At 46.3% G+C, this 18956-nt stretch overlaps 1 long non-coding RNA gene across 1 annotated transcript; it reads right to left on the bottom strand.

The window, feature by feature from the left end:
- Nucleotides 1–6974: 6974 nt before the first annotated feature.
- Nucleotides 6975–11010, bottom strand: LOC140688476 (uncharacterized). Its single transcript, XR_012063208.1, has 3 exons — nucleotides 10871–11010; nucleotides 8915–8994; nucleotides 6975–7480 (listed from the first exon to the last, which is right to left on the bottom strand). It is a non-coding gene; the product is annotated as an uncharacterized lncRNA (long non-coding RNA).
- Between the last annotated feature and the right edge of the window lie 7946 nt (nucleotides 11011–18956).

Here is an 18956-nt window from a genome sequence, read left to right on the forward strand (position 1 = left end):
CACCAGGGCTCTGGGGACGCTTCCATAGGAAGGGGCCAGCACTCTGTGATGGCCGCGTGTTTAGTGTTAAGCCCCTGCCCCCAGTGCAAATCCCTGTGTTTCGCTATCTCCTGAACAAGATGTAAACCGACGCCTGAAAGCGAAAGGTATCGAATACCTTTCTTACCCATAAGGGTTTTTACAAAGAATGTGTCTCACTAGGAACTAGGACACTCACCGGCCCGAGACCAACTCCTGGGTAAAAGGAATAAAGGAGAATCGTGTTTGTAATATGTCACAGGATTGTTTCTGTCCTGGATTTTAAACTTTTTGTTAAATTGTGAAATTATGGAGGAGTTTTATAGAAAAAAGTGAAATAAAGTCAGATGGGGAAGCAGACTTATGTGTCAGGCTTTGTGTATCCGCTTGGCCCTCCTTCCTCCTGTTGTGGAGTTAATGGGTGGAGGCACAAGGTACCATGGGGCCCCTGGTCTTCTCTCCCTGTCCCAGTGCTTCCAGACCAACCACCAGGAAGACAAAGGAGGGTTGGGACCAGGCCAGTTGGGGATTAGGAGTGGGGACGGGGAATGTGAGCAAGGTTGGCACCCTGCAGGAATAGAGAAGGCACCACCAGAAATCTAAGGGGAGCAAGATGGCAGAGAATTCAGTATCTGGTCCTGCTTCTGATCGTGTGTTCTTTCCTTGCAAGCAGGTGGCAAAGTTTGTGTTGAAAAGGAAGCCTGACTTCACAATATGGGTGGATGGGTGGATGAGGGGTTGGGATGGATGGGGAGATAAAGGGATGGGAGGATGGGTGTGTGGATGGAAGGCTGGATAGGTGGGTAGGTGGATAGGATGGATAGGTGGGTAGACAGCCAGATAGCTAGAAAATGTGAGCAAAGAGATCCTTTGCCAGGAGCCAGGGTGATTGTCTGCCAGTCTGTCCACGATTAGGTTTTGCTCTGGATTTGGTGTGGCAGAGCAGAGTGGACCCCAAGGAGACAGCTTTCTCAGGTCCACTCTCTGGGCTCCAGGCCCAAGAGAGGAGCAGAAGTTTCATTCCTGAGTGGTCAACATCGCAGGCCTGTAACCCTGTGGCCACTCTGCCCACAACAGCTGCAGCTGACTTAAGATCACTTTTGTCAACTGGCAGCTCCTTTGGAGAGATGGCTGGCCACCCCAGGGTACTCAGAGCATTTCTTTCTTCTAGTCAGTAGCCAGAATTTCCATTTCTAGCATCAGGGCCATGGGCTCCCTTCCCCATCTTTCTTACCAGAGTAAGATTCTGCAGGCCTTTTGGGACAGTTTTTCATCTGAGCTCCTTAATTAGTGAGTGAAAGAGGGTCCAGGGTGATCCCCACAGTTCCCAGATCCCCACCACACAGTGAAGGACGACTGATAGGTAAAAATATGGTAGGGCTCACTGCAAGCCAGGCGCTGGGCTAGTAGTTACCTCACAGATTCTACAGCCACTCGATGAAGTAGGTGCTGCCGTCAGAATCCCCGCCGACAGGTGAAGAGGCAGCTTCCAGGAGCTGACCCGCCCACAACGAGACAGCTAGTAGGCACCTTCCTGAGACTCAAGACCAGGTATGTGTTCATTTTGTTGCTCACAAGCGGTCAGTATTTCCTTGTATTTACCCACATGATCACTGCCAGGGGTGCTCTCATTTCTGTGTTTCCACCTGGAATCATCTTCCTTAAGCCTGAAGAATCCTCTCTAGCGTTTCATTTAGTGCTGTGATAGATTCTCTCAGCTCTTGTTCATCTATCAGCATCTTCATTTCATCTTGATTCTGTAAGGATATGTTTGCTGGATATAGAATCCCAGATTGGCAGTTGTGTCTTTCCCCCACTTTTGACCTTCTGCTCCATCGTCTCTTGGCGTCTGTGGCTTCTGTGGAGAAGTCAGCCGTCAAGGCTCAGTGTTGCCCCTTTGGGGATCATGTGGCTTTCATCTGATGCCTTCGAGGCTTTTTTTTTTTTGGGGGGTCTTTTAGTTGGAAACAGCTTCATATATTTCAGTGATTTGTTTCTTTTATCAAGATGACATCTCTGTTCCTTTTAAATGTTTTTGGCTTAAATATTTTCAAATTTTTTTGGTTATATTTTGGTGATGCAGGCACAACACAAAGTTTCCAAGGGCACGTGCACACAGTGAGCAGTGGTCCCCTTTCCTGTTTCTTTTCCTTATCCATTTCTTTTGTAACTCTTGGGAGCCATCTGTGTGTGAACAAGACATAGTTCCCTTATAAGTGGTAGCAAACGTGCATCTTTTTTTTTAAATTTTTTTAATCTTTTAATATATTTTGATTGAAATACAGTCAGTTTACAATGTTGTGTCAATTTCTGGTGTACAGCACAGTACTTCAGTCATATAGGAACATACATATATTCATCTTCATATCATCCTTTTTTAATGCATCTTAAGAGTTTGTTCCAAATTAGTGTGTTGTGTAAATGCACCAAAGTTTCTGTAACTAGTCCTGCTGGTGGGCCTTTAGACCGTCCTCCCTCATTCACTTCTGTAACTACACAACTGCATGCATGCAGGTGGGTGACTGCGTCTCTGATAACAGCTTTGGCAGTGGGCCTGCCTGTTTTCTACCAGGTTTCTTGGTGCTTGTGTCTGCAGGCTTGTGTGTCTCTGTATTTTTAGGAGCTTCTTGTGGGATATGAGATGTAGGCCTTTGTGGTGTGTTTTGTCTGCACCCCCCCAGTCTGCCCATAGGTTTTGCTTATGCCACTTCCCATCATGCTGTAATCTTTTCTTTTGATGGTTTTTAGTTTACTTCTTGTCTAGGATTTGTTTTTTCAAGTCCTCTCATGTTTTCTTCCCTCCCTCTCTCTTTTTTTTTTTTTCTGTCTCATCTTTGAGTTTGTTCTATCTGGGATTTGTTTTGCTGTGAGGTAGGGCCCCATTGGTAACATCGCTGAATTCCTGCGTATATTTGTGTCTGTCCCTGGCTTTCTTCTGTGTGCCTGTTTCTGCCCCATCACTGAACACTTAATTACTGCCATTTTGTAATTTCTTTAATATCTGGTAGGGCTAGTTGGCCTTCATCAATATTCTTCTTAAAGAAATTTCCCAGATATTTTTGCATGTTTGTTTTTCCACATAACCTAATCAGCCGAAGTTTTAGAATATTTTCCTTGATCTTGTTGTCCTGAAGTTTCACGTTAACATTGTTTTTGTTTCTGACTTTTAAAAATGTGCATCAGTTGGAGCCTCCGGGATTCACCTTTCAGATCTCTAACCAACTCCCATTATGCATACGTTACACCTTTTTTAATTGTGCCCCAGTCCTTGGATATCCTGTTCCTTCTTTCCTTTTTCTTTTTCTCTTTCAGTCTTTTTTTCTCTTCGCTTTCCAGTTTAGGAAGTTCCTATTGACATATCTTCAAGCTCCCTGATTTTTTCCACAGCTGTGTCCTGGCTACTGTCAAGACACTCAAAGGCATTCTTTGTTTCCATTCTAGTTCTTGATTTCTAGCATTTCCTTTTGATTCTCTCTTAGAGTTTCCATCTCTGCTTACATGACTCATCTGTCCTTGCACGTTCCCCACTAGGGCCCACGGCATGCTCTTCACAGTCATCAGAGTTGTCTTAAGTTCACTGTCTGAAAACTTCAAAATCTCTGCCACATTGGAGTCTGGTTCTCACCCTTGCTCCATCTTTTCAGACTGTGGGGTTTTTGGTGTTTTTTTTTTTTTTTTGCCCTTTAGCCTGTCTTGTAATTTTCTGTTGAAAGCTGGGCATGGCATCCTGGGTGTAAGGAACTGAGGTGAACAGCCCTTGAGGGCGAGGTTTTATGTTCCTCTGGCTAGGAGCTAGTCTGAATTTGCTGTTTGCTGTAGCTGTAGGTGTCCTTGACTTTGTCTCCCCTGTCATCATGGTTTCGCTGGTGACTCCTTTTACAACAGAATCTGAGCCTTGCAGTCCTTCCATCTGTAATCCCCTGTTACTACACAGGAGCCCAGTCGGTGCTGTGGTAGGAAGTGTCCTGTGGTGTCCATCTTTCAGTGAGCTTGTGCCCTCGGACTGCAACCTTCACAAGTGCTCCTCGGCTTTTGGTTTTGTTTTTGTATCCTTAGGTGATAAGAAGTCTAGAGAGGGCTGGAGTTGTGTATTTCCCTTCCTCCAGGTCAGTTAAACCATAGTGTAAGCCATTTTGGTCAGGCTCTGGTAAAACAGTTTCCCAGGAGGGCAGGCCTTTGTTAAGGAGAACAGGATGCTTTCTTCCTCTGCTTCCTGCAGGAAACACTGGAGATTTTTTTGTTTTGTTTTTGTTTTTTCTCTTCAAATCTTCACTATGAGAACCTGGTGGGGTTCCTGGAGGTGAAATCATGATGTGTGACCCCTACCCCCACCCCAAGGCTGGGTCCCCAGGCATTCTCACCTCTCAAGCTAGTCCATGCTCCATCTCCAGCAATGAGCCAGCTATCCCTCATGTTCCCACCAGATGCTGACCCAGGCCGTGGTTTCTGCTCCAGGTAAGCTGAGTGTATCCACCCATCTCCTGTTTTCAGGGTAGCAGTTTGCTGTGTGACCTCAGCTCACTGAGAGACCCAGGAAGAGTGGTTGATTCCCAGTTTCTCAGCATTTTCTTTGAGAAGCAGTGACCTCCAAGTCCTTTACCAAGTGGCTCGCTTTCACCAACTCCCCATGTTAGTCTCTTAGACACAAGTTCCCAGCCCCTTCATGGGAACAGCTCTGCTTCCTCGGGTGTCAGCTCTTCTGCATACCACCTCTGGCTCCTGGTGTCAGCCTCCCCCGACAGTTCCTGCTTCTTGTTTGTGAGCATGATTCTTGAAGGGGGTTCTATCAAGCCTCTCCTGGGCCAGGACAGCCTCGTCAGCCCACTCTGAGCCTTGCTTTCAGCCATGCCCCCCACCCTGGTCTGAGTCTGAGGCCCTTCTGTGCAGCATGATCTTGCCTACTGGTTAGTTCTTACCTCTTTCCTATGGGTGGGGTGCAGGGTGTGAACCCCTGACCCCAGCCGGGCCCCCTTGGTATATAAACGGGAGCTGGCCTCAGGGTATCCCTTCCTCAGACGCACCTCAGGGTGACCGTGAGTGTTCCTGCACCATCTCTCAAGAGGATGACAGGCCCATGCAGCAGCCCCTGTACGTCTCACTGAAAGAGCACAAGTGTTTTTCAAGGTAAAGAAATCCATGAGCTTACCATGTCGGGTTTTGTCTCTTTCAGAGCCCTCAACGTGAAACTCTTCCTGCAGAGATCTTGGCACTCTTCACCTAGCCTCTAATGATGTTTCCACCAGAGGACGGCTGTGAGCACCTGAGTCAGGTTCCTGCCTGAGCTGCCCACAGCCCTCCAAGATGGGGGTAGCCAGGGGAAGCCCCAGGTCCTCCCCGGAGCCCACAAGATTCTGCACCCCCCACCCCTGTTCCCTCCCTGCTCTCACCTCCTACTCCCCCCACCCCTCACTTTGCTCCAGCCACCACGGGCCTCCTCTCTGTTCCTCCAGTTTGCTAGACACGTTCCTGCCCCAGGGCCTTAGCACTGCCTGTTACCTCTGCCTAGAATACTTTCCCCCAGATACTCACAGAAGCTCCCACCTCATTTAAGTCTTTGTTGAAATCTCTTTCTCAGAGAGGCTCTCTGTGTGTTAAATTTCAGCCGCTAGTCCTGGCTAGTCTACCTCCTCACATGCGTAAATTTTTTCCTGATCTCTGTCTAATTTGTTTATGAAGTTGACCTGACAAGCCCCTTGGGGTCTCTTATTTCCCTTTTCCCAGTCCGAAAAGTGGGTGTTCATTCACTGAGCACACGCCTGAGGGCCTGTGCCGTCCTAGAGCATGGGGACCCATGTAGCACGAGCTATTACTGACTGGGGTTCTTGGACTCCGTAATCAACAGAAATTGATAAGGGGCCAGATGAGAATTTCAGGCAAGGCTTTACTGGGACTCATGCTACAGCGGAAGGGAGTGAAAACAACAGGTCCCTTTGCTCATTCCCTGAGGTGGGGGGCAAGCTGGTCCCTTAAATAGGGTGAGGGTAGGGGAAGATGGGTAGGTGAGGCTGGAGGGATAGCTTAGGGGTCTACCCATCCTCTTGGTGGTCCTGTGTGCAGGGATCATGCACAGTACCCTACTTTTGCTCTGGACACTTCAGAAGTAGCAATTGGGTTTTGATCTTTTTGTATTTATTTTTAGTTCCTTATGGTTTCTCTGTATTCTGTTGTTTGAGGAGACATTTGTCCGGGTGCAAGCACTACAACACAGGGTCCTGGGTCCTAGGTCCCAGCCTGTCTCAAAGGTAGGCCAACCCCTGGTCCTCATGGAATTGACTGACTAAACAAATAAATGATACAACCATGGTAGCAGGGGACCAACAGAGTTGGGCAGAACATTTTAAACGGGTGTGTGATAGAAAGCACCAGCTGGGTAGTGAGTTTGGGGAGTCAGTGTGATCAAGACTTCTTGAAGGAAATGGGACTCACTGGAGAAGAGACACCATGAATAGCAGCAACTGTAAGAGTAACAGCTAATGACGCAGGGCTTAGTGTATGCCAGGAGCTGTTTGATATGTACAAACTCACTGAAGCCTTGTAGCAAGTCTATTTTATTTTATATATTTATGTGAAAAGGCCAATATAAAAATACATTTTAATTTTAATATAAAATAAACGAAAGTGGGTATGTTCATGTTTAAATTTAAATTTTTTAATTTGACTTATGGCTATATATAACCCCTATTTAAAATTTGTTTAATTTTTTATTAAGAGTAGTTGATTTACAATGTTAGTTTCAGGTGTGCAGCAAAGCAATTCAGTTATACATATACATACATATAAGTATTTTCTTTTCAGATTCTTTTCCATTATGTTATTACAAGAAATTGAATATAGTATCCTGTGCTATACAATAGGTCCTTGTTACCTATTTTATATATAGTAATGTATATCTATCTGTATACCCCCCCATTTTAAAGATGGGGAAACTGAGTCACAGTCAAGCCAATTTTTTTTTTTACAAAAAATCTCACGCATTTAATGTATACATCTTGATGAATGAGGCCAAGGAATCTGAGCAAAAACGCGGGTAAGGCCGAGGTGAGATTTGAATCCGCGAACTCAGGCTGCCTCGAAGAGACCCGCCAAACCAAGATGCGAAGGCAACGTGGGCCCCGTGCAGGAAGGAGGAACAGCGCAGGCGCAGGAGGGGCAAGGACCAGTGCGCAGGCGCAGGAGGGGCAGGGGCCAGTGCGCAGGTGCAGGAGGGGAAGGGGCCGGTGCGCAGGCGCAGGAGGCACGCAGTACCTTGAGGAAGGCCTTGGCGGCACGTCGGTGCGAGTACTGCGTGTGAGTGAGTAGGTGCCGGCCGTTCCTGTGCTGCGAGCCGAGCGCGTTGAGCTGCCGTACCTGATGGCCGTGTCCCAGACCGTCTCGTACAGGGAAGTGTTGGGCGCCTCGCTAGTGGGGGAGGCCTCCTGCCGCAGGCGCACCTCGCCGTCACACCTTGTCCAGTAGCGGTGACCTGCGGACAGGCCGAGACCCCAGGTAGGTGGGGACGGGGAGGAGGGGCACCGAGGTGGGGGTGCGGCACTGAGGGGGCAGAGGAAGTCACGGGAGAGTGGGGGCGGGGGGAGAGGCAGGAAGGATAGAGCGAGAAAGACGGGGTCGCTGAGAAAGGTAGAGACCAACAGGGAGACACAGAAAAGGACTCAAGGACAGGTGGACAGACAGATGCACTGGCCCACAGGGCTGAGGACAGCAGCAGACCCCCCAGCAAGCAGGCAGCTCAATCCTACTGCCCCTCCTCTGGACACCGCCCCGCCTCTGCCCCCGGCTCAGGTGCCTCTGACAACAGGTGACCACCTGCACACACAGGTACTCCCAGCCCAGCATCCAGCCACAGGGACAGTGTTCCTTTCCCTCCCAAAAAACGGTCCTGACTGGACCTCAAGGATGCCAGCACAGTTTCAGACACCCTCGGTCATCCCTGAACAGCCAGCCCCACCCTCAAACTGGCCTCTCTGGGAGCCCTACCAACCCCAGCCGGGGCCCGAGAAGCCCCCGACCTCTGGCTTTCATTTCTACAGGATGAAGTCTCTCCTTCACTGAACTCAGTATCTGGGAGTGGGGATGTGGTGTCCCAAGTACTTTCACTGACATTCTCACTTGTCCAAGGGGCACTTGGTCTCCCAGCACCGGACAGACAGATGTTCATATAAACAAAGTCACAGCCGAGTGGAGGGCAGGGAGTGTCCAGCCGTGTGGAGGCACAGGGCTCCCACCTAGTCACCAGGTGGTCAGGGAGGGCGTCTCTGAACAATGGGTAGGAGTTGACCAGTTTAAGAAGAGAGGGAGAAGCATCTGAGAAGGAAGCAACGTGATGTAGGCTGCTGGGGCTGGAAGATAATGAAAAGGGGGGCAGGCGCAGAAGGAGATGAAACAAGACAAGTGGGGAGGGGCAGATCACATGGATCCTGCTGGCCATGTTAGTAAAGAATCGTTTTCCAGCACTTTCTGTGCCCATCCCCCACCCACGTGCAGCGATTCATCCCTGGTAGAAGCTGAAATGTCTGGGCACCCAGCCCCTGCCTTCCACCCACAACACATTTTCACCCTTCTCTGTCATCAGGAAGGCATGGCCTACTCCTGTCTCTGGTTTCTTTCCTTCATTTTCGGTCACAAACAGCCCTCCCTGCCCCCAGCTCTAGCCACAGAGGGGCAGCAGTCTCCACCCTGGATGTCCAGAACACTCCTGCCTGTGGCCAGCCCTTAAGACGTCAACTGTGGATTCTGCAGTCCGGAACCATCATGGCAACACAGCCTGCTGTGCCTTTCCAGAGGCCAGTGTTAGGGAGCTGGGGTCCACCCGAGAAGGCCCTTCACCCTGTGCCCCTACAGCCCCTGGTAACCAAGGTGACAGTCCCCAGGGAGGAGCCAGCAGCAAAGTCTTGCGTACAGGTGTGACAGCTGGAGGGATTGCAGAGGCACTGCTCAGCATTCATTGTTGGCCTTCAGAGGAGGAGTTCTCAAGGGAATCTGAAAAAGAGTAGTGAGATGGTGGAGGCAGGCACAGAATGTGTGATGTCATGGGGGCCAAGGAAGCAGAGGGTTTCAAAAAGCAAGGCAGGGTCAGCAGAACCCAGGGCTCCCAAAAGGTCAAGGATTCAAGTTGTTTTGCCTGGGGGTTCATGAATTCATTTGCCTACCAGGCATGGTCTCTAGATAGAATGGTCTGCCAGATGTGTGAACAACTGTATTTTCAAATATTGTTGAATGCTGTTGTGGTTAATAAACTGAGAAATCATTTAAAAGCCTCTCTGGCTACTCAAAAAATTAAGCATAGAATTACCCTATTACCCAGTAATCTCATTTCTGGGTGTATATGCAAGAGAATTGACAGCAGGGACCACACCCAGGTTCACAGCAGCATTATTCACAATCGCCAAAAGGAAGCAATCCATTGGCCATCAAGGGAAGAATGGATAAGCAAAATGTGGTCCAGGGGAATGTCAGCCTTCAAAAGAAGGGAAATTCTGATACACATTACATCATGGATGGACCTTGAGGACATTATGCTCAGTGAAATAAGCCAGCCACAAAAAGATAAATATTCTTACAGTTCCACTCATATTGGGTAATTAAATTAGTCGGATTCATTGAGACAGAAAGTAGAATGGTGGTTGCCAGGGGAGACGGGGCACGGGGAGTTGTTCAATGTGCACAGAGTTCCAGGCGTACAGCAAGCACAGTGATGTCACTTAATGCCGCTGAGCTATTTGTTTAAAAATGAAAAAAAATTTTTTAAATGACTAAAATGTTCAATTAACATAAAATGGTAAGTTTTGTTTACCAATTTTTAAAATAATTTTTTAAAAAAGCCTTTCTGAACTTAGGAGCCTCTTTTCATTTCTCAAAGAACAGCTCTTAAGAGAACAGTGAGGCCAGGATGAGAACCACTGAGAAAGTACATGTATTTCTCTGCTGAGTTGGAGCATTTTTAGGGACAGTATAATCAGCTATATGTCTTGCCTTGATGAGGGGTAAATATTGAAAAAGAAGTGAAGAAATATTGCTGAAGATAATACTCATCTATGTAAAAAGCCTGTATGTTTTGAGAAATAGGTTGGTAGTGAAGTATCTAGATATAATACTAACATAGAGAAACCCCAGCTTTCCCGTATATCAGCATTAACCACCTAGAAAAGGGGAAAATCACATTCCACCACAGAAACACAAATTATAAACTAGAATTAGATGAGATAGTTATAGATAAAATTATAGATGAAATTACCAAGGTTTACTAAAGAAAAGGCATAAATAAACTGGAGAAAACATCATGTTAATGAATGAGGAGGCTCAGTATTGCAGTCATCATTCTTTCACAAATTAATGAATATAAATGCAATTTCAGTCAAAATCCCAACAGGAATTTTTATAGAACTTAGGTTGGCTTTAAAGTTTCCATAGATAGTAAAGTGCAGGAAAAAAAATAATTAAGGAGGCCTTAATCTGCCAAAATCAAAACATCTTATAAAGGTATAGTCACTAAAACAGCACAAAGGACTTGGAAGCAGGATATATAAAGAACTACTGTAACTCAGCAATAAAAAGACAAAGAACTCAATTCAAAAATGGGTGATAAAGAATTTGAATGGACATCTCTCCAGAGAGGATCCGCATATGGATATATATGGTACATTCAGATACGGAATATGACTCAGCCATAAAAACGAGCTGTTGATACACACAGATGAACTTATGCCACGTGGCAGAAGCCAGGAGACAGCCCCTACTGGCCTGGCGGATGACGGATCCCAACCCTAGTCCAACAAGTGGAAGCTAGAAAGCTAAAAACTGGATTCCCCAGAAGCCATGCAGGGGAGGGTCTGGGCATAACTTTGGTTCCACTAACCATGACTGAGTTGGAAGCGACACAGGTGAGAGGGAGATCCAGGCTGGCTCCTGGCAGAAACGAGGTGGCTCTGGGGCCAGCAGTGGTGACCTCAGCTCTCTGCCTTGGCCGGCAGTTTCCTGACTCAGCGGCTTGGGGCACACGCAGTTTCCCCGGTCACAGTTGAGTCAGCTGCCATGGAGACGACGGAGCTTTCTGGACTGGCGGACTGAGGGTGGTGCCTGGAACGTGCCCTTCTAGCCCCACCAATGAGTCTTCCCTCCAGGTTCTTTTGAGCCATGATTTACAAACCTTAAAATCACCTCTTGTAACAGTACAACAGTTTTAGAATAAATTCATACAGCATGAAACTACCACCACCGTCTAGTTCAGGGACACCTCCATCACCTTCGGAAGTTCCCTTGTGCCTGTATGAGATCCATTCTGCTCCTACTCCCAGCCCCAGGGAACCACTCATCTGCATTCTGTCAGCATAGTTTTGGCTTTGCTAGAAATTTCACATAAATGGGATAATACAACATTGAGTTTTTCGTGTCTGGCTTCCTCCACTTAGCATCAGTTCATCCGCATGTATCCGTAGTTCATTCATAGTATCATGTTATTTGGATGTACCAACCAATTCATCAGCTGATGGACATTTGGACTTTTCCTGAGCATTTGGTGATTATAAATCACGGGGCTATGAACATCCACGTAAAAGTTTTTGTGTAGGAATGTTTTCCTTTCTCTGGGGCATGTATATAGATATACCTAGGCGTTGATCTCCTGAGTCACATAGTAACTCCCTGTTAGACATTTTAAAAACTTCTAAGCTGCTTTTGAAAGTAGCTATACAGTGTTACACTCCCACCGGTGATGTCTCCACATCCCCAGCCATACTCGATAGTCTCAGGTTTTTTGCGTTAGCTGTCCTGGTGGGTGTGACGTGGTATCTCGTGGTTTTACTCTGCATTTCCCTGATGGCTAAAGATGTTGAGCATCTCTCCGTGTGCTTGTTGGCCATTTGCATATCTTTAGAGAAATGTTCATTCAAATCCTTTGCTCATCTGTAAGTTGAATCATTTGTCTTTTTATTGTTGAATGCTAAGAGTTCGTTGTATTTTTTGACTATAGGTCCTTTAGCACATAGATGATTCTTAAATATTTTTGTCTTCATGTTCAAGTTGACACTTGCTTGATAATATCTTTTGAAGGTCAAGAATTTTGAATCTTGGTGAAGTTCAGTGTTGTCATTTCTTTCGTTTGTAGTTTGTCCTTTGGTGTCATGTCTAAGAAAACTTTACCTGGTCCAAGGGCACAGAAATTTTCTCCTATGTTTTTCTTTCCCCCAGCAATTTTATAGTTTTGGCTTTTACATTTTAGGTGTCTGATACATTTTGAGTTAATTTTTGTATATGATGTGAAGTAAAGTTCTAAATTCTCTAAGTTATTTAATTTGTTTGCATATATCTAGCATTATTTGTTGAAAAGCTGTCTTTTTTGCATTGAACTGCCTTGGCAACATTTTTTAAAAATTGAAGTATAGTTGATTTATAATGTTGTGTTAGTTTCTGGTGTACAGCAAAGTGTTTCAGTTTTGTATATATATGTGTGTGTATGTGTGTGTAAATATATATATTCTTTTTCAGATTCTTTTCCATTATAGTTTATTACAAGATATTGAATATAGTTCTCCATTCTATACAATAAATCCTTGTTGTTTACCTGTGTTGTATGTGGTAGGGTGCATCTGTAAATCCCATACTCCCAGTTTATCCCTCCCACACACCTTCCCCTTTGGTACTCATAAGTTTGGTTTCTGTGTCTGTGAATCAGTTTCTGTTTTGTAAATAAATTCATGTGTATCATTTTTGTATTCAACATATAAGTGATATCATTTGACATTTATCTTTGTCTGTCTGTCTTACTTCACTTAGTATGGTAATCTCTGGGTCCATCCATGTTGCTGCCAATGGCATTATTTCATTCCTTTTTATGGCTGAGTAGTATTCCTCTATCTATCTATCTATCTGTCTGTCTGTCTATCTATCTATCTATCTACCACATTTTCTTTATCTGGTCATCTGTAGATGGACACTTAGGTTGCCTTCATGTCTTGGCCATTGTAAATAGTGCTGCTACGAACATTGGGGTGCATGTATCTTTTTGAGTTAGAGTTTTCTCGGGAGGTATGACCTTGGCAACTTTTATCAAAAAATCAGTTGACTGTAAACATGAGTTTTCATTTCTGGACTCTCTGTTTTGTTTTATTGATTTATGTGTCTGTCTTTACACCAGTGCCTCACTGTCTTGATCACAAAGCTTTATTGTAAGTCATTCAATTGAAAGTCTTCCATCTCTGTTCTTTAATTAAAGGCAGGGATCTGGTAGACTGAGGGGCGGGAAGAGTAGGTCATTATGGGAGACACTGGAATTACAGGGACTTTTGAGGAGACAGGCTGTTTATGAGAGCGGGTAAGAGTGGGGACTGAAAAAATGACAGGCCCTGAGTTCAAGCTCTCACCTCAGAGCATGTTCAGGGAATCTGTTTCCGTGGCTGCCTTCAGGGACCTCTTCCCTCTTCCAGCTACAGGCTGCTGAATTGTCATGTGGAGTGAATTCACAGCTTTGCCAGGTCTTTGTGTGAAAGTTTCGGCATTATGTGAGACAAGAGGCACCTTGAGAATTGGAATGGTATGATCTGGGAGAACATGGGTGACTTCAGTGTCCTGAACTCAGCCATCCCTACTCAGCCTCCCTCCAGCAAAAACAACCTGTCCTGCCATCAAATGAGATGTTTACCTTGCAAATCGGGGCCAGTTTTCCTCTCTCCCCCTCTCCCCCTACCCCTGCCTCCACACCTAAAGTGGAATCAAGTCTCAGGTGCTCTGGGAGGCCACTTGCAAAGTCAGACCTTGGAGACTTGCGAATGACTTACAAGATTTGGCTAATGTTTACTGGGCAGAAAACCTGGGGGTGGTATATGGGATTGGATTCCGAAGGTGGTTATCTTCATTCTTTTTTTCTTTTTTCTCTTCTGTGGCATTGATTTACACTAGTCTGTCTTCTGGCTTACTGGCCTGTTCTTCTGCCTCACTCAGTCTACTATTGGTTCTTCCTAGTTAATTTTTCATCTCAGTTACTGTATTCTTCATTCTGTTTGGTTCTTTATATTTTCTAACTCTTCGTAAACTAACTCTTGGTCTGTGCATCCATTCTCCTCCCACGTCCTCTGACCATCTTTATGATCATCACTTGGAACTCTTTCTCGGGAAGATTGCCTTCTCCACATCACTTTGTTCTTCCTTGCGGATTTTATCTTGTTTCTTTGTCTGAAACATATTTCTCTGCCACTTCATTTTGTCTAAATTTCTATTTGTATTTTTATGTATGTGGTGGGTTAGTTACGTTTCTTGACCTTGGAGAAGTGGCTCTCTGTAGGTGACGTCCTCTGTGTCCCAGCAGTGCACTCCTCTCTTGTCAGCCAATGGCCAGGGCCGGCTGGTCCCAGGGTTGAGTCTAGCCTGTGTTGTGGACTCGTTCCACGGACTGTGGGTCATAGTCTTCTTGCTTCTGGTGTCTGAGGCCAGTCGTGAGGCTGGTCTAGAGGCTTGTTTGTGCTTCCTGGTGGGAGGGGTTGGTTCCCCCCCAGCGGTGGGTGGAGCTGGATCCTGCCCCTCTGGTGGGCAGGGCCGTGCCTGGGGGCATGTCTGGAGGTGGCTGTGGGCTCAGGAAGTCTTCAGGTGGCTTGGACTGTTGAGTGGGGCCAGGTCCCAGTGCCAGCGACCCCAGAAAGATGTCAGCCTCGAGAGTTCCTGCCTGTGCATGAATGTTGACAAGTGTAATATCTTTTTCTTGTATTGATCCCTTTATGATTGTATGATGTTCTTCTTGGTCATTCTCCATGGACTTTATTTTAAAGTCTGTTTTGTCTGGTTTCAGTATTGCTACCCCCACTTTCTTCTTGTTCCCCGCTTGCATGAAATATTTTTCCCATCCCCTCGCTTTCAGTCCGTGCTGTCTTTCGCCTTTCAGTCCGTGCTGTCTTTCGCCCTTCAGCGAGTCTCTTACAGGCAGCGTGTTGTAGGTTCTGGTTTTTGAATGCAGTCTGCCGCTCTGTATCTTTTGATCAGAGCATGTCGTTCATTGGCATTCGAAGTAGTCCTTGATAGGGGTTTACTTACTTCCATTTTAAGCCTTGCTTTCCAGTTGTTTTTGTAATTCTTTGTTTCTTTTTTTTTTTCTTCTCTCCTTTTGTGGTTTGATAGTGTTCTTTTGTAGTTTGCTGGGGTTCCTTTTTCTGTGTGAGTCTGTTGTATGTTTTGATTTGTGATTGCCCTGGATTTCAAGTATGTTGACTCAAAACTATATCTTCTTGCTTTAAACTGATAGTCATTCAAGTTCAAACATATTCTAAAAGATGTACATTTTTATACTCCCCTTACGCACATTTTGTGATTTTGATGTCCTGTTTTACATCTTCATGCTTATCTTTCTGTTGTTAATGGTAGTTGTAATTATATAATTATATAATTTATTATTTTTAATCGATTACTGGCTTATTTAGTGATCTTCAACCCTCTTATATATTTGCCTTTCCAATTATCATTCTCTTTCCTATAGATTTTTGCTTCTCTTCTATTTAGAGAAGACCTTTCAGTATTTTTTTAATGTTAGGTTTAGTATTGCTGAATTCTTTTAGTTTTCGCTTGGCTGGGAAGTCCTTTATCTCTCCTTCTTCTCTAAGTGATAATCTTGTTGGGTACTTTATCCTATGTTGCAGGTTTGCCTCTTTCAGGACCTGGAATATATCATGCACTCCCTTCTGGCCTGCAGAGTTTCTGCAGAGAATTCAATGATAGCCCTCTGGGGGTTCTCGTGTAACTGGCAGTTTGTTTTTCTCTTGTTACCTGTAGAATCGTCTCTTTATATTTAACTTTTGCTGTTTTAATTATGACAATTCTCAGTATGAGTCTATTTGGGTGCATCTTGTTTGGGACCCTCTGTGCTTCCTGTACCTGGCTATCTGTTTCCTTCTTTAGGTTTGGGAAGTTTTCAGCCACAATTTCTTCTAATACTTTTCGAATCCCTTCTCTCTCTCTTCTGCTTCTGGAACCCCCATTACATGCGGGTTGGCACGCTTTGAATTATCCCGTAGATCTCTTATGTTGCTTTTTTTTTCCTTTGTCTTTCGTCTGCTCTTCTGAGTGGGTGGGTGACTTCCATTTTCTATATTCCAGATCACTTATTTGTTCTTCTGTGTCGTTCAGTCTGCTGTTCATTGCTTCTAGATTGGCTTCTAGAACTGGCTCAGCAGTTAAATTGTCTAATTTTGATTGGTTCATCTTTATAGTTTCTGCTTCCTCGTTACAGTGATCTGCATTCCTGTCACTGGCCTTTCTTCATTCTGGTAGCATTTTTATTACCTCTTTTTTGAGCTCAGGGTCTAGTGCACTGCTGAGGTCTGTTTCACTGTTCTTTCAGGGTATTTCTCTTGTTCTTTTAACTGGGAGTAGTTCCCCTGCTTTTTTATTCTACTTAGCTTTCTCTGTCTCTATGAATTTAGGAGAAACAGTCATCTACTGTGATCTTGAAGGGGTGTTTTTATGTGGGAGTGTCCCTGGGTAGGCCTTTGAGTTCAGTATTTTTGGAGTGAGGGCTGTGTTTGGTACGGACGCGAGCAGCGTCTTTCCTCAGGGTGTGTGGGCTGTTATCCCCTTCGTGGGGGATGTCCAGAGCCTGTGCTGGGTGTTTGTCAGGGCCTCTTCTTTCTCCATGGCTATCACCCACCTGTCGGGGTGGGGTCTGCTCCCTGGTTGTTGGAATAGAAGCCCTGAGGGTCAGGTTCGATCAGGCTTTGTTGCCCTGAATGTACACCCTGCCCCAGAGGAGGTGACCACTGAAGCAGGTGAGGCCCGTGTGGTCACCGTGAACCTATGTGCTGCCTGTGCAGGTGCCTGCAGTTCCACCCAGAAGCAGCCTACAGTTGTGTCCCTTTCTCTGTTGTGTTCATCCCAGACCTAGTGCTAGGCTGTGGCGTGGAGTAGGCTGGGACTAGGGGCCGCGGTGCTGTCCGCCCCAGATGCGGCTCCCAGCTGTGTGCAGGGCGGGCGGGCGGGCTGGGGCTCTCCTGGGAAGTGTGCTCCCTCCCGGGGCGTGTCCGCCCGAGACTCAGTGTCCAGCTGCCGTGCATCTCCGTGGCGCCATTCGGTGCTGACAGTAGGCTCCGCGGTTGCCCCCACACCCCAGGCTTTCGGGCTGTCTCTGCACAGCTGGGTCAAGTCCCTCCCAGGGCCTGTCTGTCTGAGACTCAGCACTTAGCCCCTGAGTGCTCCCATGGCCCAGCGCGTGTACTGAGCGCATCACACCCCAGACGCCCATTCTGTCTCTGCGCAGTGAGACCAGTCTCTGCCCTGATCTCACACCAGGCTGCAGTGTGGATCTGGGGGGTCTGGGCGTCTGCCCCTTTGGATTAGAAGTTGCAGGGGGGAAGCCACCAGAGCTGGTCTCTCTCCGCCCTGATTATTAGCAAGCCGCAGTGTGTGCTTTTCACCAGTAGGGTCCAGGCTTCTCCAGCCCCTGTCTGTCCCAGCGGGCTTCCCCACAGGTATGGGACTCCCCAGGGCGAGTCTGCCCGGATGGACCTTCGCTGCCTTACAGATCCCTCAGGGGTCCTGATGCCTTTCTTTCTCATCCTACCTGGGTACATGGAGATCTTGCAGCATTGGTTGTAGGAGAAATCTGCCACTTGCCAGTCAATTTCCTGTGAGAATTGTTCCACGCTGAGATGTATTTTTGATGTGTTCGTGGGCGGAGGTGATCTCCACATGCTCCTACTCCACGCTTGTTCCCCTCTCTCTGTCACAACATTTTTATCCACTGATCAGTGTGCACCTTGTGTTCCGTGTGTTTCTGTTCAGGGACACCTTATTCAGTGTACGTTGATGATTCTTTAGTGGTGAACTCATGGCCAACAGCATATAACTCATGCCTCAAGGGAGGCACGTCGCAGCCTCGTTGCATTCATGCGCGTTAGTCAGCACTTCAGCACTGTGCTTGAGGGCTGTTTCAACAGCAAAATCACCAACAAAAATGCGAAAAACACAGCACTAAATAGACCCCCAGGGAGACACGCGTTCACAGTCTGCACTGAAGCCAGAAGGCAGAGCAGCAGCTCGTTGGACATCCAGCTGAGAACGTGCACGATGGCGATTAAAAATTTCACTGTTACGTGCATTTCCAGAGATGGCTACAAAAGTGCCAGAAGCATATTTGGGGGGTTACAATTGATTTTTGTGAGCAGGCAAACTTGTAAAGATGGAATCTGTAAATAAAGAGGATTGACTATACTTGCATATAAAGAACTTACCAAGTGGATGAGGAGAGCCACCAAGTAACGGCTTTAGCCTTATCTGCATCAAGTCCTTTTTTTGCAAGGAGAATGTCTCCATACATTTCTGATCTATTTATAATTTTATTGTATTTATTTTTTATTGAAGTACTGTCGATTTATGACGTGGTGTTAATTTCTGGTGTACATAATTTTACATTTTAAAAAGGCAGTTAAAGGAAAAGGGGTCCCTCTGGCTGTCTAGAACCTTGGGGGACACTGGAAGTTTGCTTCCTCCTGTCCTGATGGGCTGTCCCCTCTGCGCTAGGAGATGTCCCCCTACCCTGGCTCCCCCCAACCTATATTCTTTCAGGGACATACACTGGATATGCCCTGTCAGCTTTGATCTGTCTTTGCATGGACTGTCGGACAAGAAACTTCCATCGTCTTGCAAACTTCTGCTGTTTCAGACCCTGTGACAATAGCAAACTCACCTTTCTCAAAAGACAGAGGCCACTGAGAACCCTAGCTGTCAGCCAGGACTGACAGGGTGCTTCGATGAAAACCGTGAACACGTGTGGGGGCTGAGAGGCATCAGACACTGCTCCCCATTTGTCATCTCGATGCACCGTCACAGCCACTCTGTGAGATGGGGGTCTACTTTTACATGTAAAACCCACCCCACCCCCCAAATCAGAAGGTTGAACCCAGAACTGATCTTAGAGTCTGAGCTTCTCAACAAAGGCCAAGATGTTTTCATATGGCCAAAAACCAGGG

This window comes from Vicugna pacos, chromosome 22, assembly GCF_048564905.1.
Source record: "Vicugna pacos chromosome 22, VicPac4, whole genome shotgun sequence".
NCBI lineage: Eukaryota > Metazoa > Chordata > Mammalia > Artiodactyla > Camelidae > Vicugna > Vicugna pacos.